Here is a 26,584-nt window from a genome sequence, read left to right on the forward strand (position 1 = left end):
TTATTGAATTGTTGAGGATAAGTGAGTTTACTTTGGTGAGTGCTGGGTTCTTTGTTTGTATTTATTAGAGCGATGTGGTCATGGGCTACATGCACCCCGCCCTGTGAGTGGTAAGTACAGCTGTGTACCCCGCTTTTGTGGTGGAGAGTGCTGTGTTACATGCACCCCACCCTGTGAGTGGTAAGTGCATAGCTGTGCCCCGCTTCTGGTGTGGTGAGTGCTGTGGTTTTTTCTGTGTGTACATATATATATATATATATAGTCTGGAATAAATCCGGCACTCTGTTAGTCAATGGTTAATTGCCTGTGTGCCTTTGCTGAATGGTATATACATGCAATTGTTCAGAACAAGTTTTCTTCAGAACAGGCACGGCACTCCAGGACTTAGCAATGAAAAAAGTACTTTATATCAACACATGAAAACAATGTGTATACATCACCAAGCACGAGCAATCTGTAAAGATTGCTCGTGCTTGGTGATGTATACACATTGTTTTCATGTGTTGATATAAAGTACTTTTTTCATTGCTAAGTCCTGGAGTGCCGTGCCTGTTCTGAAGAAAACTTGTTCTGAACAATTGCATGTATATATATATATATATATATATACATACACAGATGTAGCCACGCTCATCCAGCTTAGAGCATGGCCGGACGGGCACACGTGCCGCACTTAGACCCTCATATGCCTTAGTACACTGAGCTGCATCTTAGTACACTGTATTCCTAGGGACACGCTTACTTAGACGTATTTGCACGTCCCAGTAGTGGGCACACTTGCTGCACCTGGCTTGCCACTATTCAAACATTACTAATTCAAATAATAATATATTTTGCAATATGAGTTTTTTTGCATATTAACTAACATAATAAACAGTGGAGTTTTTGTTCATGTATTGATCAATGCATTTAAGCCTGCAGCCCCTGACAAGGGACCCCACCATACTGCAGGTCCCTAACAATCTAGGGTGTGGGATACTCCCAAAAACAGTCCAGCCAGAATCACCCCGAGGCATCACACTAGTGAGGAAAGTGAAGCGTGTGGGTGAGTTGGATAGATAAGAGCAGATACTGGGGGGAATTCAAATGTTTGAAAAGTCAGTTGGGTGTCTGGTTTTTCCTAATAGACAGGAAAAAACAGACATTCAACCGACTTTTCAAACATTTGAATTCCCCCCACTGTGTTAGTGTTACAGGGGTGAAAAAATAAATGTGTGAAAAATTGTCACGTATATAAAAAAAAAAACAATAAAAGTGCTCGAGAGTGCTGAAGTAAAAATTATATTGTGATGCCCCAGAGCAGCCTAGCCAAAGCAATCCAGGGACATACAGCAAGCTGCAGGCAAGATGAGCATGGCTACATCAGTATATATATATATATACTTTTGTACAAAGAGCTGCACTCACAATTTCCATTGTCCACAACTGCTGTGGTGCATAATCCAGAGACTCTCCAAGCCAGGTGAATCCCAATAATACAGGTATTTTCAAAGAATGCACTCACCAGTCTCATCCAAAGTGAAAAAAAAAGTGAATTTAATAACTCATCGTATTCACAGGGTCAAGGTCAACGTATCGGTCCCTGCCAGGACCTTTGTCAAGACCAAAACTTCAGGCAGGGGAGGTGGCAGCCTGTGTGTTTGTAAAATATTACTCACTTTATAGGGTACCTTGAAAAAAATTACTCACATTTGGGGTACTTAGTATACATTTACTAAAACAATTCCATATTAACTAAAAAAGAAGTTGAGATATTCTGCTTAAAATTCTGCTGTTGAAGCGTAGATAATTTTGTCACATGTTTTTTAGCATGAATGATCGTGTTTAATTCATGAAACCTACTTTACAGCATAGATAGGATTAGAGCCTGTTTTTAAGAATCTTTGGCTAAAAATATTACATGGATTAGTCAGTTACATTTAATACAATGCTCCAAAACACTATCCTCAGCTAGTTCATGAAGCAGTTATTCTGCTGTGTGTGTGTAATTTAGTCTGGATGTAGCATCTGAATTAATTGTTGCCATCTTCCCATCTGGTGTCCTGCAGCTCCTCCCAGTAGACAGTCACAAATACTCCTAGTTCAGATTTGACCTCATGAGCAGGTCTACAGAGGCAGTATGGAGCTGTTGGGATGCGGTGTAAGATGCCTGGTAGGCAGGGCCGTAGAGAACTGCGCCAGACTAGGTATTGTAGGGAGTGTGGCTTAATTGGGGGTTTGGACCTGTCCCCTAAAAAATATATGTATAAATAAAATAGTAATTGTGGGGCCACAAAGCACAGGGGGCATCGGCGATAACACGGGAACATTTGTCTCCCGAAGCAGTCAGGTATGGACCGACCCATTTACTGGTGGCAAGCAACAGCACATTGTCCCCTTTCTATGGGGATTTAATCATGTGACAGGTATTTGGGATCCCGCCTGTCACTATACCAACGCCGGAATTCCGCTCTCTGGCCAGACCAACAGTCGGCATGCCAACTAGCAGGGATTATTCCCACTCGTGGGTGTACACGACACCTATAGTGGGTCAGGTGCCATTCAGTAGGGTGTGTGATGTACTGTATATGTGCAATAAAGTGATAGAATTATGATGTGATCAGGTTTTTGAGGAATATCGCATCATTTTACTGTATCCCAAAAATTTACTGTTTACCGAAAGTGTTACAAAGAATTTAATTCAAACTAGTGAAATAATTAAATGATTTGTAACACTTTTGGTATACAATAAATTTCCGGGATACAGTAAAATTTCGGGATACAGAAAACTTTATATGAAAGCATTGTAGAACACCCAATAAAAAAAAGGTTGCTCCATTTTCGAGCAACGTGGTTGACTAGTTAAAGGTTGATATGGCTGTGAACTGTAATTACTTAAATGTAATAATAAAATGTACCTGTTTATAAAGAAAGTAAAAACAGTATGATAGAAATAAGACGCTGATAGTGATCAGTCTTACAGTAGGCACTGACAGCATGCAGTTGAGGGATAGCTTGAAACAGCAATGAGGTTAGACTATGATGGAACATAAAATGCATTTTATGTGCCCTCTTCTTCCAGCATCTCCCACTTTAAGCTCTATAAAATTACCATGAATCATCTTTCATGAGCAGTGACACGCAGGATAACACAGTCACCAGGGAAAGAGGCATAGCCAGGACGCCTGTATTCTGAGACATTGATTGCTTATTGTTTACTGATTGAAGAAGTGTTATACAGTATCTGTAACTGCTTTAACATTAAATTTCACCTTCAGCAGTTAAACCTTCCAATTACTGTGAATTAAACAAGCCCGAATTTACGTAGAGATTAGGTGAAGGTGACACTACTTCACTACTATTATAAGTGGTGTAATTATTTAAAGGGGAAGTACTACCATATGTGAAAATGATGTATGTTTATGGGTTGAGTAAAACCTGAGTACATCTGGTGTTTTGAGCTGCATCATTGCAGTCTTCACACAAGTGGGGCAGATGTGTTAAGCCTGGAGAAGTGCTAAAGCAGTGATAAGTGCAAGGTGATAATGCACCAGCCAATCAGCTCCAGTATGTAAATTGACAGTTAGGAGCTGATTGGCTGATGCGTTATCACAATCCACTTACCACTGCTTTCTCACTTCTCCAGGCTTAATACACCTGCCCCATGTTAAGTAAAGGGGGGTAGACACGGAGAGATCCATGCTTAAGTTCTAAGCAATCTGATTAGATTGCTTAGAACATAAGCACGGATCTCTCCGTTTATATGCCCCACAGCGATTGCGATGCGCGGCCCCGTGCGTCGCTATCGCCGTTACTAGATTGGCCCGCTGTGAAATGAGTGTTCCCCCCGACCACCCGCTCTCGCTTAGCACACATCACGCTGTGCTGAGCGGGGAGAGATGTGTGCTGAGCGTTCTGTGCTAGATCTCTCTGCACACATCTCTGGGGAAATCTCCCGTGTGTACAGCCCTTTACTTTCTATTTAATTTAAAAGCTTGGACCTGATTAATAGCTGTACACATTTGCGTTGAAGTGTCATAATTTCATGTATCATGATTAAATTGTGGCATTGCTCCTGCGCAAAGGTTGCTCAAGTATTTTGACCCGCACATATCATAACACTTGAGGCTCCTTGCAGCTAAAGAGGTGGATTAAGAAAAGGCAGGTACAGTACAGTGGGGCAGATGTATTAACCTGGAGAAGACAGAAGGAAGTGATAAACCAGTGATATGTGCAAGGTGATAAAGGCACCAGCCAATCAGCTCCATTATGTAAATTAACAGTTAGGATCTGATTGGCTAGTGCCTTTATCACCTTGTACATATCACTGGTTTATCACTTCCTTATGCCTTCTCCAGGTTAATACATCTGCCCCCCTATTAGCATGGAGACTAAATAATCATGTCCCACTGAGCTGCACATATATTTAAGGTTAAAGGCAGAAAATATTTATTTTGTAGCAATAATGATATATTTATTTTGAAACGTTTTATTTTCAGCACAACAATAGTATACAAACTTTGGAGCAAAGAAGTGGCAGGCAAGTTAATAACGAGGTACAAAATTGTTAAAAGCAACAGTGATAGTGAAAGCTACGGTGATAGTGAAAAACCACCAAAGATATCTCAATGAGTAAACAGAAACCATATCCTTGAAAATAAACATTATCATACTGACAATAAGACTAAAAGAGTAACAAAGAGGAAAGCACAAAAGTATCATAGTGTGAGTCATTTGTTATACAAAGCCAGTAAACTGATGGAGCACAGGGCAATTCCATCAAATATGGAAAACAAGCTCCTTCTCGACACGGGATCAGAATGCAATCCCAGCGGATGGGATGCCGGTGATCACAATACTGATGCCGGAATCCCGATGGTCAAGATCCCGACAGGGGCGAGGTAAGTATTTAAACTCCCCTCTAACCCTCTCTTACCGCAGCCTAACCCTAACCTCCCGCCTTAGTGCCTAAACCTAACCCCCCCCCCCCCCCTTTCTGCAGCCTAACCCTCTCCCTTAGTACCTAAACCAAAATCCACCCCCTCCCCTCCCCTCGGTGGTGCCTAACTTTAACACCCCCTCCCCGCAGCCTAACCCTAACCCCCCAGATGGTGCCTAAACCTACCACCCCTACCCTTGCAGCTAAACTCTAACCCTCTCGGCTACACTTACCTTCAGGATTCTGGTGTCAGGATACTGACCTGTTCTGGACTCCGGCATCAGTGTTCTGACAGGTGTCGGGGTGCCGACATCCGGTATCTTGAAAGTATACCGTCCACACATCTCCAACAAAAGTCAGTAACCTTAGGAATGACCAATGAGTTAAAATTCTGCAAGTATTCTTCAGTACGCATGCAGTCAGCATGGCAATTCATAATGCCAGAATTCAAAATGGTGACACCATTGACATTCTGTCAATCATTGACATTCTGAACATGTTGACATTATAGTGTTGATAAAATGAATGTTGATATACTGTAACACAATGGGTCCCAAAGTTTTTGGAATCACAGCACCCTAGAGTATCAGAATATTTTTCACGCCACCCTTAGGCCAAAAGTGTCTTCTTGAGGAATTTATAAATAATATTAAATTAAGTAAATTGTGTTTATATGTCATCCTTAGGGTCAGTTGTGTGATGAGGAACAAGATTTGCTTCTGTTTGTACACATAGTTTATGATTTTCAGCCACCAGCACTGGTTTTGCCTATTACATTGACCATAAATAATTAGAATTGGTCATGGACCATCAATCCAAGGCAACCCTGCAAGTGTCCTGCAGCACCCAGGGTGCCACGGCACACAGTTTGAGAACCACTGCTGTAAAACACTGAATCCGTGACAAGGGATTTCAGGCTACGGTATATGGCTTAGTAATCCTGTCCTGTATGGCCAGGGAACAATGTTTTGTTCTGCGCTTGTCATGCAAGTACTAATTTATGCACTGTATCTAGAGCTGAGGTCTGCCTATGCATAATGCTTGTCTAAATATAGACTGATGGATTTAACTCACGTCTGTGCATATTTGCACAGGTGCAAGTCTGAAAACCCACATGCAACTCTAAATCACCCTCAACGATCACATTGAGTCATTTCATTTTTTTATTGAAAGTACAGAACTATGGTTAGTAACCATCAGGGGAGGTCAGCCTTCTTATATATTCACTACCAACAAAAAGTGATGCATTTTGAATATACATTTTCTATAGCACTAGTCTTTATACCATGGAATATATTTAATGAATATGCTTGAGGTGCACTGTTTGATGTGATTGCCAAAGTTCAGTGTATGAACAAGTGTGGTGATAAGCTGTGTGGCTGCTGCGCTTTGCACACACATGTCAGTGTTGTACATGTCTATATATACTGCCTGACTAAGGCATCTAAATTACAGCTCACTGTTGTCAGGTGGCCGGCTCCCTCTGATGACACCACAGAGCTTGATGTCACATCAGTGTGTTCCCAGCAATTGCCTAATCACCAGCGAGACAGGCAGAGAAAGACACAGCTGTGTCTTATGGTGATCATTGTAATTGTCAGCATCTGTGTGCGTGACCTGTTCTGTACATAACTGCAATATAAAGTATGGCTGTAGCCTGTCAGCCTGTGCCCCTTAGCAGCTGCCACTAGAGCACAGCCATCTTCATTGTGAGTGAGGCTGTCTAGGAGCAGTCACAGGTGAGCTCTCTCTCTACCAGCCATACATGGTGATTGCTTTATAGTCTATTGTGTGGGAAATACAGTAAAAGCATTAGCATGATGACAACAGGCATATTCTACTTCTCTAGCATCCATAAGGGATAATGGGGACAGATTAGTATGATGGGGTATAGACGGGTTCAAAGGAGCCAGTGCACTTTAAATTTCTTCAACTGGGTGTGCTGGCTCCTCCCCTCTATGCCTCCTCCTAAAGGTCAGTTTTTGAAAAAAGTGCCCTCAGGAGAGGATGCACACTCTGAAGCTCCAGAGTTTTTCTTCAATTTCTTTTAAAGTTTTATTTATTTCTGTATGCTGTTTGGGCAACAGCATACCTGCGCCGTGGGAGTTAGGGGGGGATGGTCACCGGCCTCTTGAGGTGCAGAGCCACTTCCCCGCTGCAGGACCACCGTCCTGAGGGGCTATTTGTTCAGCGGGGCATGGCGCCTTGGCTGTCGCAGCCGCAGCATGCCGCACACCCCTAACGGTGCCTGAAGGTGATCATCAGTGGTGAGTACTCGCCGGGCACTACACTAGGGGGGTCCCCGGTTCACTGTGCGGCTGAAGCGTGGGTGAGGCTTACGGGTCCCTCCTGGGGGGACCTGCTCTAGCCCCTGCGTGAGACTGGCTAAAATACATTGTACCAAGCATTTATGTGGGGCTACAAACATAGGGAGACATGGCCAGTATAAATAAAAAACAGTAGCTTCGGCGCCATAGTGGGGGCGGAGCTACATGAGAGCGGTCTCCGCTGCATTTTGGTGCCTTCCTCTGCATAACAGCAGCAGCAGCCTCAACAGCTCCTCCATAACAGTCCCTGGATCACTGGTACCAGGTGTAGAGGGGGAGAGTCGCTATAGTGTGCACAAGTAACATCCCCCTGACGGATTTTTCATAATACAGTCTCACTGTTGTTTACATATATAAAACACTGACAGGCTCAGCCTCAATGGGGCTGTGCAGCATTGGGTGCGCTGGTGTCCTCTCTCCTGTGTCTCCTCTCACATGCTATAGGACAGGCTTGTATTGTATTTCAGGCTGTGTTGTATGTGTGTGGTACCTGTTTTTCTTATTAAATATGGTAAAACAGAAGTTATGCAGTGTTTGTAATGCTAGATTCTCCCCAAGTTCATCTGGCTCAATATCATGTGAGCAGTGTAGTCAGTCATCTCAAAATGCTGATAACAATGTGGGGTAGAGTCCAGAGCACTCCTAGTTGGGGGCTTTCAAAACTATGATGTCTGATATGTCATCTCAGCTCACTGCAAATGCTAATAAGACTCAGGAACTGCAACAAGCAGTGGCAAGTCTAACTGCTAAACATCCCCCCTGTCTGCTACAGGTGCACAAAAATGTGCTCTACCTGCACTCATATCAGAAACTGATGATGATATACAGGATGATGCGGATGATGTGGACCCCATAAGTGGGGATTCCACCCCTACCCAGGGTATTGAACCCCTCATATTGGCTATTCGGGATGTGTTAAAGCTCCCCCTGGAGGATGCTACTACTCAGCAGTCATTTTTCCTCCCACAAGACAAACTGACAGTCACATTTCCTGATTCCAAGGAATTGGATGACTTATATAAAATAGCCTGGAAAAATCCAGATAAAAAAAAAAAATCAGGTGTCCAAACGGTTTCTGCATGCATTCCCCTTTGCCCCTGAAGGCAGAAAATTCTGGGAAGAATCTCCAGCAGTGGATGTCTCAGTCTCTCGCTTTTTAAAAAGGCAGTACTTCCTGCTCCATGCTCCTTTACGGTAAAGGACCCGGGAGATAGGAAAAATTGAGGCCACTCTAAAATCTATCTACACTGCTGCAGGTGTAGCTCAAAGACCGGTCATTGCTGGTTGCTGGATGACACATGCAATTCATTCCTGGGCTTCTCAAATTCAGGAAGGTCTTTTGGGTGATATGACCTTAGTTACTACTGTAACTTTTCTAAAACACATTCAGGACACGGCAAGAGTCCTCTGTGACTCCGTTAAAGAGATTGGCAATATTAATGCTAGGATCTCTGCTATAGCTGTGTCTGCACACAGAGCCATATGGTTGTATCAGTGGATTGCGGGCACTGACTCCAAACATAATGTGGAATCGCTTCCCTTTACAGGTGAATTGCTCTTTGGAGGTGAATTGGACGCATGGATCTACAAAGCTACTACTGGGAAATCCACGTTTCTCCCTTCAGGAGCTCCGTCTGCTAGATGTACCTACCCGGGACCATCTACTCAGTCCTTTTGTTCCTCTAGATTTCGATCTAAGGCCAGGGGGGCCTCAAACGCAGCTAGAGGCACCAGAGGTAAGCCTAAGAAACCAGCCATTACTGGATCTCAGGATCAGAGCACCAGTTCTGCTTCTGCAAAGTCTTCAGCATGACGGTGCGCACTCACCCCGAGGGGATCTCGTGGGGGGAACTCGGTTACGTCACTACAGCCACATCTGGGATGGTTCCTGCCAAGATGCTTGGGTAAGGAACCTTATCTCTCAGGGTTACAAGCTGGAGTTCGATGGTGCTCCTCCCCAATGATTTTTCAAATCAAGCTTACCAGCTTTAGAAAATATGCGAGGTACGCTGCTACTGGCCATCAACAAGATGGTCCAGTCCCAGGTCATTGTCCCAGTACCCCTCAACAACGAGGACAAGGTTAACACTCCAGTCTTTTCGTAGTACCAAAACCAGACGGGTCTGTGAGACCCATTCTGAATCTGAAGTCCTTGAATCCTTGCCTGAAGGTTTTCAAATTTAAGATGGAATCTTTGAGAGCGGTGATCGCAGGACTGGAATAACAGGAATTCCTAGTGTCCTTGGATATCTCCTTATCCCCATTTGGCCTCCTCATTAGGCCTCTCTGCGGTTTGCCCTACTGAACGATCACTAGCAGTTTCAGGCGTTACCCTTCGGCCTGTCTGCAGCTCTGAGAGTGTTTACAAAGGTGATGGCGGAAATGATGTTCCAGGGGGTCAACTTAATACCATACCTGGATGATCTCCTGATAAAAGCGAGTTTTAGGAAGCTTCTATTGCTCCATATAGATCGCACTATCCAACTTCTGTCTCACCACGGGTGGATCCTCAACCTGCAGAAGTCCCATCTGGAACCGTCTCAGCGGCTCCTGTTTCTGGGGATGCTACTGGATACTGTAACACAGAAAGTGTTCCTCCCAGAGGAAATAGTGAGAACACTTCAAGAAATGGTTTGCATGGTGCTCCGACCTGCTCGAGTCTCCATTCATCTTTGCATAAAATTGTTGGGAAAGATGGTGGCCTCGTACGAGGCAATTCAGTTCAGAAGGTTTCATGCCAGACCGTTCCAATTGGACATTCTGAACAAGTGGTCCGGTTCCTATCTTCAGTTGCACCGGTTGATTCGGCTGTCACCCCAGGCCAGGATTTCACTCCTGTGGTGGCTACAGTCTTGCAACCTACTGTAAGGTCGACGCTTTAGGATTCAGGATTGGATCCTCCTCATGACGGATGCGAGTCTGAGAGGACGGGGAGCTGTCACCCAGGGGGCGCAGTTCCAGGGCAGGTGGTCTGCCCAAGAGGCCCTCCTTTCCGATCAACATTCTGGAACTTCAGGCCATTTACAATGCTCTGATTCAGACCTCCCCTCTACTCCGGGATCGGGCGATCCAGGTTCAGTCGGACAATGCCATGGCCATGGCGTACATCAATCGACAAGGAGGGACAAAAAGCAGGGCCTGCATGTGAGAAGTGTCAAGAATACTCTTCTGGGAAGAAAGAAATGCAAGAGCACTGTCTGCGATCTTCATTCCGGGAGTGGACAACTGGGAAGCGGACTTCCTGAGTAGCCATGACCTCCATCCGGGGCAGTGGGGACTACACCCTCAGGTGTTTCAACAGATCATCGACAGGTGGAGATGCCCACAGATTGACTTGATGGCCTCTCACCTCAACAAGAGGCTTTTCTGCTATTGCTCATGAACCAGGGACCCTCAGGCGAGTGCAGTGGATGTGCTGACATCGCCTTGGCCTTACCAGCTGGTCTACCTGTTTCCTCCGATTCCGTTGATCCCAAGGGTGCTCAAGCGCATCAGGCATCAAAGAGTGAGAGCAATCTTGGTTGCCTCGGATTCGCCCTGAAGACATGTCCGTAGAGGACCCTTGGCCTCTACCACTAAGAAGGGATATTCTTCAACAAGGACCATTCGTCTACCTGGACTTACAGCGGCTTTGTTTGATGGCATGGACGTTGAGCGGAACATCCTAGCTCACAAAGGGCTTTCCAACAAGGTCATTGCCACTATGGTGCAAGCCAGAAAACCTGTGACGTCAAAACACTATTATCATATCTGGCGGAGATATGTCTCCTGGTGCGAGGCACGCACATATCACTTTGAGAAATTCCACTTGTGAAGGTTCCTACGCTTCCTGCAGGCTGGAGTGGATATAGGCTTACGTCTGGGATCCATTAAGGTCCAGATTTCAGCTCTTTCCATCTTCTTCCAGAAGAAGTTGGCTCTCTTGCCGGAAGTTCAGACCTTCTTGCCAAGGGGTGCTTCACATACAACCTCCATTCGTGCCACCTACGGCACCTTGGGATCTGGATGTAGTGTTACGCTTTCTACAGTCCTCCTGGTTTGAACCTCTGACGACGGTAGAAGATAAGTACCTCACGTGGAAAACGGTGATGTTACTGGCCCTGGCTTCTGCTAGGGATGTCTCAGAATTGGGGGCCTTGTCATGCAAAAGTCCGTACTTGGTCTTTTACGAGGGTGGTCTCCGCGTTACACTTGAATCAACCTATTGTGATTCTGTCCAGTTCTGACACTTCTGCTCCTCCAGCGGCATTGGATGCAGTGCGAGCCTTGAAAGTCTATGTCAAGAGGACGTTTCGGATCAGAAAGACGGATTCTTTGTTTGTGCTCTATGATGCGCAGAAAAAGGGTTGCCCTGCTTCAAAGCAGTCCATTGCTCGTTGGATTAGGATTACTATCAAACAGGCCTATGCATCGGCAGCCTTACCTGTTCCACAGTCTCTGAAGGCCCACTCTACCAGGTCGATGGGCTCTTCCTGGGCAGCTTCCCGTGGAATCTCGGCCCTACAATTATGCCGAGCTGCTACCTGGTCGGGGAAAAACACCTTTGTGAAGTTCTACAAGTTTGATACCCTGGCCAAAAGAGGATATCCAGTTTGGACAAGTGGTGCTGCAGATGTCTCCGCACATTCCCGCCCGTACTGGAAGCTTTGGGACATCCCTATCATACTAATCTGCCCACAATATCCCTTATGGCTGCTAGAGAAAATAGGATTTGAAATACCTACCGGTTAATCCTTTTCTCGTAGTCCATAAGGGATATTGGACGCCCGCCTCTGTGCGGTGACTTTCTGCAGGTTCTCTGTTCTGTGTTTCCTGTTCAGCTGTTGCTGTTAATGTTGTCAGACGCTGCTGGCTAAGTTATATGTTGGTGTGCTGATGTGTAAATCTCACCACACCTTTTGTTGTTATGTTCCTTCTCTCAAGTATGTAATTTTCCTTCGGGCACTGTTTTACCTATAACTGACCTGTAGGAGGAGGCTTAGAGGGGAGGAGCCAGCACACCCAGTTGAAGAAATTTAAAATGCACTGGCTCCTTTGGACTTGTCTATACCCTATCGTACTAATCTATCCCCAATATCTCTTACGAACTACGAGAAAAGGATTTACCGGTAGGTATTTAAAATCCTATTTTTATTTCACTGTACATAATACTGATAATAATCAGAATATAGAGGTCTAAGCTTTTTCACAGGACATGAAGACGTAAAGACTGAGGACAGTAAGTCCCTGTGCCTATGAATACTGTGTTAACAGCAGCACAGTTTTCTTGTTTGTCTTAACTTTGGTTTTTATATGATTCACTTTGATGAGAAATATTGTGTCGCTTAAAAAAAGGTCATGTTTAACTTACAGATGCTTCAGGGAAGGGAAAACATATAGACCCCATGTAAGTGTCCAGACTACATGACAAGAACTTTAGTGCTCATACAACAGTCCAACAGAAGTATAAGGTCAATGCTAATACTCATCCAGACTACAAACATTACTGTAACCTTCCCAGAATGATGTACAACTGCTGACTGAAACCAGATGACGGGGAGGGGGTTTGGGATTTAACTCTGCAGACACAAGTTTTGTCTGGCACTGTGGCGTTATTTACAGTGTATATGGCATGGGTGGTCATTCTGAGTTGTTCGCTCGCTGCTAATTTTAGCAGAATTGCTAATAGGCTAAAATCCGGCAGTTCTGCGCATGCGTATGCACAGCAGGGCGCACGCGCTAAGCAAGTTTACACAAAACTATGCTATTTTACTCACGGGTGAACAAAGCTTTTCAATCGCTCTGCTGATCGTAGTGTGATTGACAGGAAGTGGGTGTTTCTGGGCGGAAACTGGCCGTTTTCAGGGAGTGTGCTCAAAAACGCAGGCGTGCCAGGTAAAAACGCAGGAGTGGCTGGAGAAACGGGGGAGTGGCTGGCCGGACGCTGGGCGTGTTTGTGACGTCAAACCAGGAACTAAACGGACTGAGGTGATCTCAATCTAGGAGTAGGTCTGGAGCTACTCAGAAACTGCAAGGAAATACTTAATAGCAGAATTGCTAATCTTTCGATAGCAATTCTGCTATGCTAAGATACACTCCCAGAGGGCGGCGGCTTTACGTTTGCATTTCTGCTAAAAGTAGCTAGCGAGCGAACAACTCGGAATGAGGGCCAGCAGTGCGACTGAAAAGCGCCGCACGAACAACAGCAAAACTGCTAAGTTTTTAGTTAAATAACTAAGCGCATGCGCATTTAGCAACAAATCGCAGCATAGCGAAAATCAGCAACGAGCGAACAACTCGGAATGACCACCATTGTAAACAAACACAACATTTTGAGACTTTGTTTACAATATACTTTCACTTTAAAAGTCCTTAAGTGCTGTCTATTCTTTATGTAGCTGTCATGTTACAGTATGTTAGGAATTATATAGGACACTGAGGCCAATTTCACTTTTTTGCTTTGTGCCAGGATAATGTGTGTGTGTGTGTGTGTGTGTGTGTGTGTGTGTGTGTGTGTGTATAAATATATATATATATATATATATATGTATATATACACACACTGTATAATATTGTACTGTATATGGGGTCTGGTGGGCAAATTTAATTGGGATTGGGTACTGGAAGCTGCCGGTCAGAATATCAACAGCAGCATCCCACCCACCATAATAGCAACATTTTTAATGAAATGAATTACCCTTTACCCTTACCCTCCCTCTATGCAGTCTAACCCTAACACAATAACCTTCAGAATGCCGGCTATTGGGATCCCGGCGCCGGCATACTGATAGGTGTCGGAGTTCCAGCGCTTGTATTCTGAACACCGGTATCCCGTCTGCCGGGTTTCCAACTACATCCCTTTAATTGTACTGTATGTGTATACATTCATAAACGCACAGACATACATATATCTGTATGTTTCTTATTGTGTTCCATACCCCCATCTGTAAATTCAATCCTGACCCGCATACAGAGACAGTTTTTTGCTAGATGAATTCAGTGGTGCCCTTCAGTGACCAGCGCCCCTAGGCAGCGGCCTAAAGCTGCCTAATGGCAGAGCCGGCCCTGCTAGTATGGCGTAACAAAGAAATATATTTATAATTTACCTATGCATTTTCTAGGTAGTTGCAAAGGTTTGTGGTAAGTACAGTAGTATGGCACATTAAAATATCTACATTGTTAGTGTTTATAAGGCAGGTATCTGTTGGACATATCTGCAGTGGTGTAATTACCATTGGTGCAGCAGGTGTATTGCGCCAGGACCCCTGAGGACTAAGGGGCCCACTGCTGGCCAGAACCTGCCCCTTACCTTAGGGAGGCAGGGCTGACCTTGTTTGGGCCAGACTGATAGAGGAGTCCTTCCACCTATCAGCGCTGTTGGTCACAACTCCATACTGCCTCTAATTAACACACAGCTGTACATTTATTCTGATTCACTGCTGCCTGTGTAACTGGCACAGAGTCTGCCTGAGTGCCAAACTGAGGAAAGCACAAGGGGCTGTGGCTCCCGTCACAGACAGAGCAGGGGCCGCTGTGTTCCTGACCTCACCATGGTACATGCCGTCTATTCTACGCACCGCACAGGACATTGTACTTGTACCCCTGTACACCACTGTCCCTCCCTGTTATCTTCTGCCTCCCCTTGCCTTCTGTTGTCACCCTGTGCCTCTCTATATCACCCTCTGTCTCCAATTGCCTCTCCATGTCACCCACTGCTGTGTGGCATGCTGCATTGTGAAGTTGGGTTGGAGGAGAGGGGGCCCAAATTATATTTTGCAACTGTGCCCACCACTCACAAGTTCCACTACTGCATATGTGTGTACAGGTGGCGTTGTATGGCAGGGCTGGAGAAAAAGTGACAATGGTGGATGGAGCTAAAGATACAACATAGGACATGCAGTCAGGGGAGGCAGAACCTCTCCTGACATATTCTGATCTGATGATTAGAATAATACAAAGATATTTATAACAGATTCTGTGTTATAAATTACTTCTTTGTATTATTCTATTCATTTTTGCAGTTAAAAACCTAGCCATACCTGTATGGGAGAGCGTGAGAGCTCTGTCTGCCTCCCTTTGACAATTATAAACTGTATGTAGCGGGGGGCGGGGCCAAGGCCACGGGCAGGAAAAGCCCATTGAAAAAAATAAGGGAAAGAAGCAACTTTACATCTACCTCAATGACTGGGCTGTGCCTTGAGCCCACATCAAGACACACCCCTCTCAGGCAGATATGTTAGCGGATGCAGGGTCGGCTGCAGAGGGGGCGTGACACATTGCTGTCTGACCTTCCTGAAGGAGTCCTGTCTATGCTGTTTTTCGTTACTCTCTCCTCGGTTTCCTACGCATCCAGCACCTGTGCATCCGCCCCAACCATAATTCCATTGGTGGTGCTCAGCTGATGGCGCCCCCTGGTGCTGCTCCTTTCGGACCATGACGCTGCCTCTAACAACACTGGATCCATCCGACGGGCGAGTGGTCCTAGTGCCCGTCTGCTGCTCTGTGAATTACCAGCTGTCCAGGTCCCACTCCCGACTACACTATTTCACAGCCTTCACACAACAGAACCCCACTAGTGCTGCTGGTGGGCCCCACTTGCCTTGCAGGTGCATGGAATGTGCCAGGAGCAGTGACAGCATGCAGTGATGAGTAAGGGGAGGCCTGGCTTCTGCAGAGCTATTATTCCTGTATTTATAGCCCCCCCTTCTTTCATTCGGCTTTCTCTACCCCACACAGCATCCCCTCTTTATCCAACTGCCCCTCTCCCTATCTGAGTGCTGCACCCTCATTGTCCTAACTCTGTCACTCTCTATTACCCCACAGCCCCCTCCTGTCTCTCTACTGTCATTGTCCTGACTCTGTCACCCCCTATTTGCCTCCCACAGTCCTCTCTCTGTCCCTGTTCATCTCGCTGTGTGACTGCACTCTTATTGTCCTGTCTCTAACACTATTCCCCAAACTCCCCTTTTCTCGCTGTCTCTCTTTCTTTCGCTCACCGCATCATTGCACCCCCACTAGCCAGTGCCTCCCCAGCCATTGACCGCACATCACTGAACACAACCCATGGCCACATACACACACTGCCCCATAGCTTCTCATATATACACACATATACACTGCCCCATAGCCACACACACACACACACACACACACACACACACACACACACACACTGCCCCATAGCCACACAAGCTGCCTCCATAGCCTGCACCTAATGCCACACACACTGCTCCAAAGACTGCCCTCATAGCCACACATGCTGCCTCATAGCCACACATGCTGCTTCATAGCCTGCCCCCACAGCCACAAACCTGCCCAAAGAACCTGCCCTCTTAGCCACACATGCTGCCAGTGGCGGATGCAGACAGGGGCGAAAAGGGCAAACGCCCCCCCTACCGCTGGGTCCGGTTTTTCAGTACTTCCGCCCGGCGCCAGCGGTAGGCAGCACTCACTAACACAGCCCGCCGCGGCGCGCCCGCAGCTACCGCCGCTGAGTCTGGGTCACTGTCAGTGTGTGACAGTGTCAGTCAGCGTAAGTGCAGGGGCTGGAGGAGGCGGAGACGGAGCAAGCTGCTGCTGCAACTACAAGTGTGTTACATTACTGAGTCTGACTCCCCTCCCTAGTCCCAGCGGTAGCGTCTAGTTTCCCTTCATGGAGAGGACCTTCCAGGTCCTGATCACGAAGGGAGCATAGACACAACCCTGTCTCAGCCGCTCCGGCTCCTCCTCCTACTCAGTGATATGATGCCTCTGCGCAATCACAAACACTGTCATGCGCAGTAAGCATTTATGGATGCCAAGGTTTCATTCATGGGCAGGCTGGCGCCATTTTTACAGCAGCGGAGGAGCGGGCACGGAGAGAGGAGCTAAAATCTGTAATTGCCTCGTTGTGTGTGTAGGTGAGCTGTGTAGATCTGTCACTTTCCCTGTCACTCTGTCACTTTCCCTATCCCTTTATCACTCTCCCTGTCCCTATGTCCCTGCTGTCTCATTCCATCTGGCATGATGTGAATTTCGGCTCATTCTGTGTGCTGTAATGTGAATTTTTGCTCATACAGTGTGCCGTAATGTGAATTTCGGCTCATTCAGTGTGCTACAATGTGAGTTTTGGCTCATTCAGTGTGCTACAATGTGAATTTCGGCTCATTCAGTGTGCTACAATGTGAATTTCGGCTCATTCAGTGTGCTACAATGTGAATTTCGGCTCATTCAGTGTGCTACAATGTGAATTTCGGCTCATTCTGTGTGCTATAATGTGAATTTCGTCTCATTCTGTGTGCTATAATGTGAATTTCAGCTCATACTGTGTGCTATAATGTGTACATTGTTGTCCTATTACTTATGCCATCACAGGATCTATTAAAAGAAATGAGTATTTATATAAAGCATTTTTTCCTGCTAAAGTAAATTTATTTCACTTTTTTATTTTTCTCTCTGAAAGTGGACTGGTAGCCCAAATCTAGGCTGCATGATTGTGCATGTGTGATCTACGAATGTGCAGATGAATGCAGGAATGGCAATTCGCCAGTCTGTATCACCAGTGCGCAGGTTTCTCTCCAATAACTGTCAACAATAGGAAATTTTAGAAGCGAACGGGAGGGGCATTTTTAAGTGGGAGGAGCTATGATTAGGGGAGGAGTCATCAGTCTTAAACCGCCGCCCCCTAAAAGTTAAGTCTAGATCCGCCACTGCATGCTGTTCCACAGCCTGCCCCCGCAGCCACACACACTGCCCAAAGAACCAGCCCTCATAACCACACGCACTGCCCCATAGCTTGCCCCCATAGCCACACACTGCAATAGTCCAAGTCACAACGCACCCAAACAATACAAAACACACTGCCCACAGACACCTGCTGCTCCAGTGTCCTCGCACTCTTCTTCTATGTGGTGAGCTGGGAGGAGCCTGTCTGCATCCATAGCCATCAGTGAATTCCAAGGAGGCGTTGGGTTAGATGATGCTAGAAGTGGCAGAGATGGTGTCCGCTGAACCACAGTAAGTCACCGGCACAGCTAGAGCTTCCCTAAAGGCTGCGGTGCTCCGGGCGACGGGCAGGTTAGTCTATGTGTTGAGCTGGAGAGACATAGGGGGATGAGGCTGGATACACAGGGATAATGCGGCAGAGACACCGCTGAGGATGAGGCTGTAGCGACACAGGCAAGGATGAGGCTAGAGAAATGGGTGAATGGGGTGTAGTATGGCTGACCGGCGGTCTTACCGGGATCCCGGCAGCATACCGACGCCGGGATCCCGGCGGGGAGGGGCGAGTGCAGCAAGCCCCTTGCGGGCTCGGTGGCCACGGGTTCTATTCCCACTCTATGGGTGTCGTGGACACCCACGAGTGGAAATAGTCCCTGTTGGTCGGCATGCCGACCATCGGGATACTGAGCCGGCGGGATGGTGGAGGAGGTCATGTGACTGTCGGTCAGCAGACCGCCGGTCACATGAATACCACCCGGGTGAATGAGGCTTGAGCGCCACAGGCGAGGATGTGGCTGGAGAGACACAGAGAGATAAGTATGAGCGACACAAGTGAGGATGAGGTTGGAGAGACACAGCGGGATGAACAGGAGTGGTTTAAGAGAGGAGAGGGCCCGTGTACAGCATCCGATTGGGCCTCCTCCTCTCTGGAAGTGCAGGAGACTCTAGCTTGTGCCAGAGTCTACTGCGCATGCGCAGGTATTCAGGAATATGGCGCCCATGCCTTGTTCCCAGACAATCTCTACTGTGCATGTGCAAATCGCTGAGAAAATAACCTCCATGCCATTTTCCCTGAGTGTTCCAGGCCCTAAGACTTCTGTTGCTGGCCCTGCTGAAGCTTAACTGGTCTTCTCTATGCTTAAAGAGATGGAAAAGCGGAGAAGTTAGTCTTACATCTATAGTGGGGAAAGTATTGGAAGGTATTCTAAGAGATAGTATTCAGAAGTTCCTTGAAACCAATAAGGTCATTAAAAGGAATCAACATGGGTTTATGAAGGACAGATCCTGTCAAACCAACTTACTTGGCTTTTATGAAACAGTAAGCGCAAACCTAGATCAGGGTAAAGACGTGATGTAATTTTTTTAGACTTTGCCAAAGCGTTCGATACTGTACCACACATGAGACTTATCTACAAGCTACAAGAATCAGGGCTAGGAAGCACAATATGCACTTGGGTCAAAAACTGGTTAGATAATAGGAAGCAGCGCGTTGTGGTTAATGGATCTTTTTCAACTTGGACTGAAGTGCTAAGTGGTGTGCCGCAAGGCTCAGTATTAGGACCGCTATTGTTCAATATTTTCATTAACGACCTAACAGAAGGTCTAGAGAGCATGGTGTCAATTTTTGCAGATGATACCAAATTGTGTAAGGCTATAAATACAGAGGAGGATGCCGAGTCTCTTCAGAACGACTTAGTTAAATTAGAAGCATGGGCAGCCAAATGGAGAATGCGCTTCAACACAGACAAGTGTAAGGTAATGCACTGTGGTAACAAGAACAAAAATTACACCTACCTACTAAATGGGGTAAAATTAGGGGATTCTGTACTGGAAAAGGACTTAGGTGTCCTCATAGATAGCAAGCTAAGCAGTAGTACCCAAAGTAGGACTGCAGCAAAGAAGGCTAATAAGATATTAGCATGCATAAAACGGGGTATTGATGCTAGGGACGAGAGTATTATACTCCCGTTATATAAATCACTAGTGAGGCCACACCTTGAATACTGTGTACAATTCTGGGCACCGTACTACAAAAAGGATATCCTGGAGCTTGAAAAGGTACAGAGGAGGGCGACCAAACTAATTAAGGGCATGGAGACGATGGAATACAAGGAAAGGCTTGAAAGACTAGGCATGTTTACATTGGAAAAGCGGAGACTAAGAGGGGATATGATCAACATCTACAAATATATAAGGGGACAATACACAGAGCTTGCGCGGGACCTGTTTTTGGTTAGATCAACACAGAGGACTCGTGGACACTCGCTCAGGTTAGAGGAGAGGAGATTCCGCACAATACGGCGTAAAGGCTTTTTCACGGTAAGGACAATACATGTTTGGAATTCCCTGCCCGAGGGAGTTGTAATGGCGGAATCTGTCAACACCTTTAAGAATGGGTTAGATAAATTCCTAATGGATAAGGATATCCAGGGGTATGGTGCATAGTCATGCATTATAGTTACTATAAATAGGGATAAAATGCAACGGCTGACAGCAGCATCAGTCAGAAATTTTAGTCAAATCATCATGCATAGGAGACCACAAATAGGTTGAACTCGATGGACAATTGTCTTTTTTCAACCTCAGATACTATGTTACTATGTAAGTTGTCTAAGTCATTAGAGGTTGATGTAGCCCAAAATATTGCATGTTATAGTTAAACAATGTAAAAAAGAAGTGAAGTTTTAAAAATGCCCATGCTCCCTACCGCAAAATTGTAACTAGACAAACTGCTCATAACCTGGGATGTTATCAACAAAATAGGGGGATAAAAAGTGTATAGGTCTCTCCCCCGCTTATATTTGCTGATACTAGCACTAAGCTATGCTAGCAATGAAACCAACTTCCCCAATAATATATACAATTATCATTTTTACCTGGTGCACTGCAGGTCTCAGTATACTGAGGTTGTCTTTGAATGACTGAGTATGCTGGTGATTATGGTGCTACATGCTACATGGTCCAGAAATGGCTCCTATGGCACACTCGGACATAAAGAGGTCAATCCCATTTGCAGTGAGTCGGCTGGCTGAGCGAGTAAATTCGATAGTAAACTGCACTAGTACCTCTGTACTCACTGATTTTTGGGGCTGTGTACAAGAATACAAGAGCTTGGAGTGAGATTGGCCTTTGATGGTTGCGATGACAATGCCGCCATTTCAACGCTGTTGCAATGGCAACTCGAACGTAATAGGATTGACCGCCATAGTGTAATAAAGTTTACAAAAAAAACATACAGTATACCAAATGTTTTTTTCATTGTTATTATAGATAAATACTCCCTCACAAAGTCATTCCCTAAATTATTGATCATCTAAGTCATTAGAGGTTCTCTTTGGACCATGTAGACATCCACAGCCTGAAAAAATATACATAAATGATGGCTTGTCCCATTGTAAGTGGCTAATAAGTTACGTACTGTATCATTTCAGTTTATATAGTTTTCTCACTGTCTGTGGACAGACAACAGGGAATCCCCAGTGGCGCCGAGAGGGAGGGGTGTGGGGGGGTCAGGTACTAATTACCTGGGCAGGGAGGAGGGGGGTGGGGTCAGGTACTAATTACCTGGGCTTCTTACCCAATTACCCGGGCCAGTAACTGCCCCCTCCCCCCTTCCCCTCTTACATATCACTGCAGCAGCCTCTTTAGTCTGCAAACACTGCCCTGGCTGAGGAGCACACGGCACCCCAATGTGCAGGTCGCATAAAAAGTCATTTCTAGACCTATTTTTTTTTTTTAAGTATGTGTGGCCACACCTCTAAGATTAGGCCACACCTCATTCATTACCAGGGCCCAGGAAAGCTCCATATGGCCCTGGGAATCCCACTGTATTAGATAAGCTGAAGGCTGCATAAGCCTGAGGCCATATAAGAGCCCAATTTTTTGTGATTGGTTGTTGGTGACTAAGCAGTTGCTAGGCAGATCAGTGTTTTAGTGGGTATTTTTCCTATAGGATTATAGGGCTGTCAATCAAGGGTTTAGGGGCTGGTCTTGAAATAATATATAAGCCATGGTCATGTGCCTCAGACTTCCTCTTGCCATGTTGGAATGGCCCAGGAAGGCTGAGTACTTTTACTACTGTGGTTATTAATCATGGGGATGGTGTTCTTACTATGCGCTGTTCTTGCCCCTCTCTCCCCACCCCCTCCCTCCCTTTCCAACGGCTTTATCCTTATTACATTAACCTGTGCTCCCTTTCCCCACGGTGCTAGCCAGGCGGGCCTGCTCGCCAACCCCCTCCCCCCCTGTCTCTTCGCGGGGTTCGCGAGCTTCCAGGGCTCTCGTTCCCGGAGCTCGTCCTCCCCCTGCCTCCGTTCCGGCGCCTGGCGTGGCGCGACGGGGCGGACCGCTGCGGCCCGCTCTTCTCCCCCGGCTCTCGTCCGGCCAGGGGACACGATGCGCATGCCGCATCAATCGTGCGTGGCGTCCGGCCGCGGGGGTCACCCCCCGGCGGCCGTGGGGGCTGCGGGCGGCGCAGTGTTTCGGCCCGGCTTCTCCGGGCACTTCCCCGGCCTCCCCCCTTGCGGTCCGGCTATAGGCTCCAGCGCTGCTTGGTGCCTGCGGCCCGGGACGGGCGGCGGGAGGAGGGGGGGCGGGTCCTGGGGGCCGTGGTTGAGCCGGGGCTGCACCTGTTTCGGCGTGCACCCGGCTCCTGCTACAGTGGTGCTGTCCGGGTGCTCCCCCATGTGGTGGGGCTGGTTGGTTATTTATTTTAATTTTATTTATTGTTTCTGTTGGGGGGGGTCCCCCACTGGGTGTGGGGTGGCCTGATGGCCGGGGTGCCCTGGGGTTTGCGGGCGGGTTTCCGCTGGTGGCCGCGGGTGTACAGGGCAGCTCCCTTTCCGGGCCCCGTCCGCTGGGCTCGTCTGGGTTTTTCACCTGCGTGTTGCCCCCCCCCCCCGTTTTTCAGGTCGGGCTGTTCTGTCCTCCGCCCTCCCCGTTTCCCTGCTTGTCGGGGCCCCCGTAAGCACGGGTTCGTGCGGTGAGGGTGGTGGCGGCGCAGCTCCTACGGCGGCATCGTTCCACCTGCCTGGCCCTCTCCCACTGTTCCTCCTAGGTTTTTCCTTTTCGGGTTATTCCCCCCCCCCCCCCCACCCATGGCTTTCGTCCTATACCACTGGGGACGCCCTGCCATGCGGGGGGCCCTGTCGCCCCGGCCCGCTGTCCCGCCTCCCTCCGGTTTGCGGCGTGTTACTTGCCCCCCCTCCCGCCTGTGCCTCCTGTTGCGTGGTCGTAGCGCGGGCGCTGCCTGCGCTTGTTGTCCCCTCTGTTTTGTCTGCGCAGGTGTCGACGGGTCCGTGGGTGTCAGGGTTTCGGCGCAGAGGAACCGGAGGCTGAGGAGGGACGCGGCTGCAGTGGCAACGGAAGACGCACCGCCGCGGGCGGTGGAGGCGGCTGATGGTTTTCCAGGTCCTTCAGACATCAGTGAGCATGCTGTTGTTTTTCCTTATTGTTACAGTTTTCCTTTTAACCTCTGTAGTGTTCCTCTGGCTCTCCTTGGCGCCCGCGTTGGTGGGCTAGGCTCATTGCGCGTCTTGAGGCGTCTCGGAATGGGACGGCGGCGACGGCTGCGGTCCCCTCCGCCCCCCCTGCGGTTCGCGGAGAGGGTAGGCGGGGGGGGGGGGATTGGGTTTTGCGGATGGTTACACCGGGTAGCGACCTGCCTAATATCCTCGCATGGTGCAGTATTTGTGTTAGCGCACGCGATTTAAATCCGAGGTTTACGCTTGGGGTGATTACGACGTGAAGTCCATCGGGTTCGGGGGGGTAACGTCAATTTCTTGGGGTTGTGTTTGGGGGTCGCCCGGCAGGCCGGACCGCACAGTGGGGTCCCAGACCACGGGACCCTCGCAGTGGCGTTTCTTTTTTGTGCGCCTTGGTAGGGGGGGGGGTTCGTTTATGGCAGGGGCTAGTACACCATAGGTCCACTCCCGTGTTCGTCACTCCTGCAAATTTGCTAGGCCTGTCTCCCGTCCAGTGACGGTGACCCAGCCGCGAGCGGGTGTTGTAATTCCGCGCACGCTTTCCCGCATCGGGTCCGGCGGAGGGTGGTGACCGAACCGGCTTGGTGCTCGTGTGGGCCCTATGCCGTTTTTTCCTCTCTTCCTGGCTTGTGCTTCTTCCCTGTGGGGTTGTTGCCAGGGACCCCGGGCTAGTGCCGCCTTAGCCTACATTTGTCGTATCTTCAGGGGGTTTTTCTTTTCATGCTCCATTTCCGATACCGCGCGGGGTGAGATTAGTCTTTTAGGGACTCTGCGTTTTGTTCCGTGAATATGGGCCGGGTACCTCCTTTTTGGTTAACTTATACGTTGGGTCGTGTTTGCGCCGCTTCCCCTGCGTCCCTATCACCTCCAATTTTTCGGGCCTCGATTAGGGGCCTGTTTTATGATGACAGGTTGGTGCCACTGAGTTTTTCTGTCTCATGTGCCTTTTTTGAGAAATTCTGCACTTTCGTGCGTTGGCGCATACGGTCCGGATCCGGCCCCTTCGATGTTTCTCGCTACAGGGACTATTTTCTCTTCATGGGTCTGGGAGGCATTTTGGTTTGCAGCCATCCTTCTGTAGGTTGCCAGGTCTTTGTCAGGGTCCTGGGGGATCCCGTTGCCCCGGTACGCGGCTAGGGTCCTACCGGTTGCCTGAGGTTTCAGGGGTTGGCTCTGGGCACAATGGGGGCTGCTGTCGCTTCCCCACTGACAAGGTACCGACACTTTTGGGGTTTTACTAACGACTGCTGGGGGGTAACGCGAAGTTCGGTTTAAGCGGGTGCAGTTGTTAGCTCCTCCCCTTTGGCGAGCAGGTTTATCCCCATGGGTGGCATAGTTTGCAAGAATCCTAAGGGCCCCTGCGGGGTCGACCAGGTAGCGTACCGCAGTTTCCCTTCCCGCGGGATCAGAGATGTTTGGGTGAATTTGGTCTTCATTCCTATAGTTTTTACAGGGAGGTTGTGGTGGCCTCTTCCGCCTTGTTCCCTACGGTCCCCCCAGGCTTTGCGGCTGTTGCGACAGCTGCGTGGCTGTTGGTGGTGCAGTTTTACCATCCCGCTCCGGAGTCGGAATGGGTTGGCGGATGCTCTGTCTCTTTGCAGTTTGATGAGGGCCGCGAGTGGGTTCCGGGGGTGGCGTCATAAGGTTTTTCTCATGCCCGTCTTCTGTCGGGTGGATTGTCCAGGCGGGTTGGCTACTCGGACTAGGCACGCGTAGGCTCCTTCCTCGTTTGGAGCGTCTGCTGCGTCCTGGTGTTTTTTCAGTAGGTTGGATACAGCGGGTGTGTCCCTGGTAGACGGTTTGATGGTTTTCCTGTTCGAGCGTTATTTGGGTGGGAGGTCCTAGGCGGCCATGTATCCTGCCTGTGCGGGCATTTCCTTCTGTTCTATGCTGCGCGGGCTGGTGGACCCCGCCTGGTCTTCCGTTAGCACTTTAGGGTTGAGGCTAGGCACCCCGCGCCTGCGGATACACGTAGGCCTGCTACTTGGCAAATTTTGGCGGAGTTGCTGGGTGTGCTGCCTCCTGTCGCCGAGTCGGTGTGGGAGGTGGCCCCTGTTTAGATTAGCCTTTGCTTTGGCTTTCTTCTGGGTTTTGCGGGTAAGCGAGGGGTGGCGAGCAGCAGGCATTTCGGGATTCCGGGACCTTTCTCTGTAACGCGGGTTGCAGGGTGGTTGGTTGCTCTGCAGGATGGTGTGATCCAAATCGGATCAAGCAGCTGGGGGTCGCTGGGTGTCCTTGGAGGCCCAGGAGGTGGTGGGTGTCTGCCCGCTGCGCCTGGCGCATGAGTATAGATGGGCCTCCGGGAGGGCGACCAGTTGCTGATACAGGCGCTCGCTGGTCCTCTCACTAAGGTACAGTGTTGCTGCTGTGTTTGGGTTCGGTACCCATTCCTTGCGGAATGGGGCGGCTGACCATGCGGTGGCCACAGGGTCCGCCACGGCGGCTGTTCAGGGGCTGGCCCGTTGGCGGTATACTTCTTGGGTCCTATTCCTTGCGGATGGGGGAGGCTGCCGTGCGGCAGTCACAGGGGCCTCCACAGCAGCTATTCAGGAGCTGGGCCGTTGGGGGTATACTTCTTAGGTCCTATTCCTTGCGGATTGGGGTGGCTACCATGCGGCAGCCACAGGGTCCTCCTCGGCTGCTGTTCAGGAGCTGGCCCGTTGGCGGTATACTTCTTAGGTCCTATTCCTTGTGGATGGGGGAGGCTGCCATGCGGCAGCCACAGGGGCCACCACAGCAGCTATTCAGGGGCTGGGACGTTGGAGATGTACGTCTTAGGGCCTATTCCTTGCGGATTGGGGTGGCTACCTTGCGGCAGCCACGGGGTCCTCCTCGGCAGCTGTTCAGGAGCAGGGCTGTTGGGGGTATGCTTATTATAGGTCCTATTCCTGGCGGACTGGGGCGGCTGACCATGCGGCAGCCACAGGGTCCTCCGCGGCAGCGGTTCAGGAGCAGGGTCGTTGGGGGTATGCTTCTTGCAGGTCCTGTTCCTGGCGGATTGGGGAGGCTACCATGCGGCAGCCACAGGGTCCCCCTCGGCAGCTGTTCCGGTGCTGGGCCGTTGGAGGTATACTTCTTAGGTCCTGTTCCTTGCGGATTGGGGAGTCTGCCATGCGGCAGCCACAGGGTCCTCCACGGCGGCTGTTCAGGAGCTGGGGCATTGGAGGTTTACTCCT

The 26,584-nt window shown here is 48.6% G+C and overlaps 1 protein-coding gene and 1 long non-coding RNA gene across 2 annotated transcripts in view; one reads left to right on the forward strand and one right to left on the reverse strand.

Annotated features, from left to right (window-relative positions):
- KCNB1 (potassium voltage-gated channel subfamily B member 1) overlaps positions 1–26,584 on the forward strand; it is a 135,861-nt gene that overhangs the window by 28,032 nt on the left and 81,245 nt on the right. The window lies entirely within an intron of this gene.
- LOC135055170 (uncharacterized) overlaps positions 1–26,584 on the reverse strand; it is an 83,177-nt gene that overhangs the window by 18,328 nt on the left and 38,265 nt on the right. The window lies entirely within an intron of this gene.

This window comes from Pseudophryne corroboree, chromosome 3 (genome assembly GCF_028390025.1).
Source record: "Pseudophryne corroboree isolate aPseCor3 chromosome 3, aPseCor3.hap2, whole genome shotgun sequence".
Lineage (NCBI taxonomy): Eukaryota > Metazoa > Chordata > Amphibia > Anura > Myobatrachidae > Pseudophryne > Pseudophryne corroboree.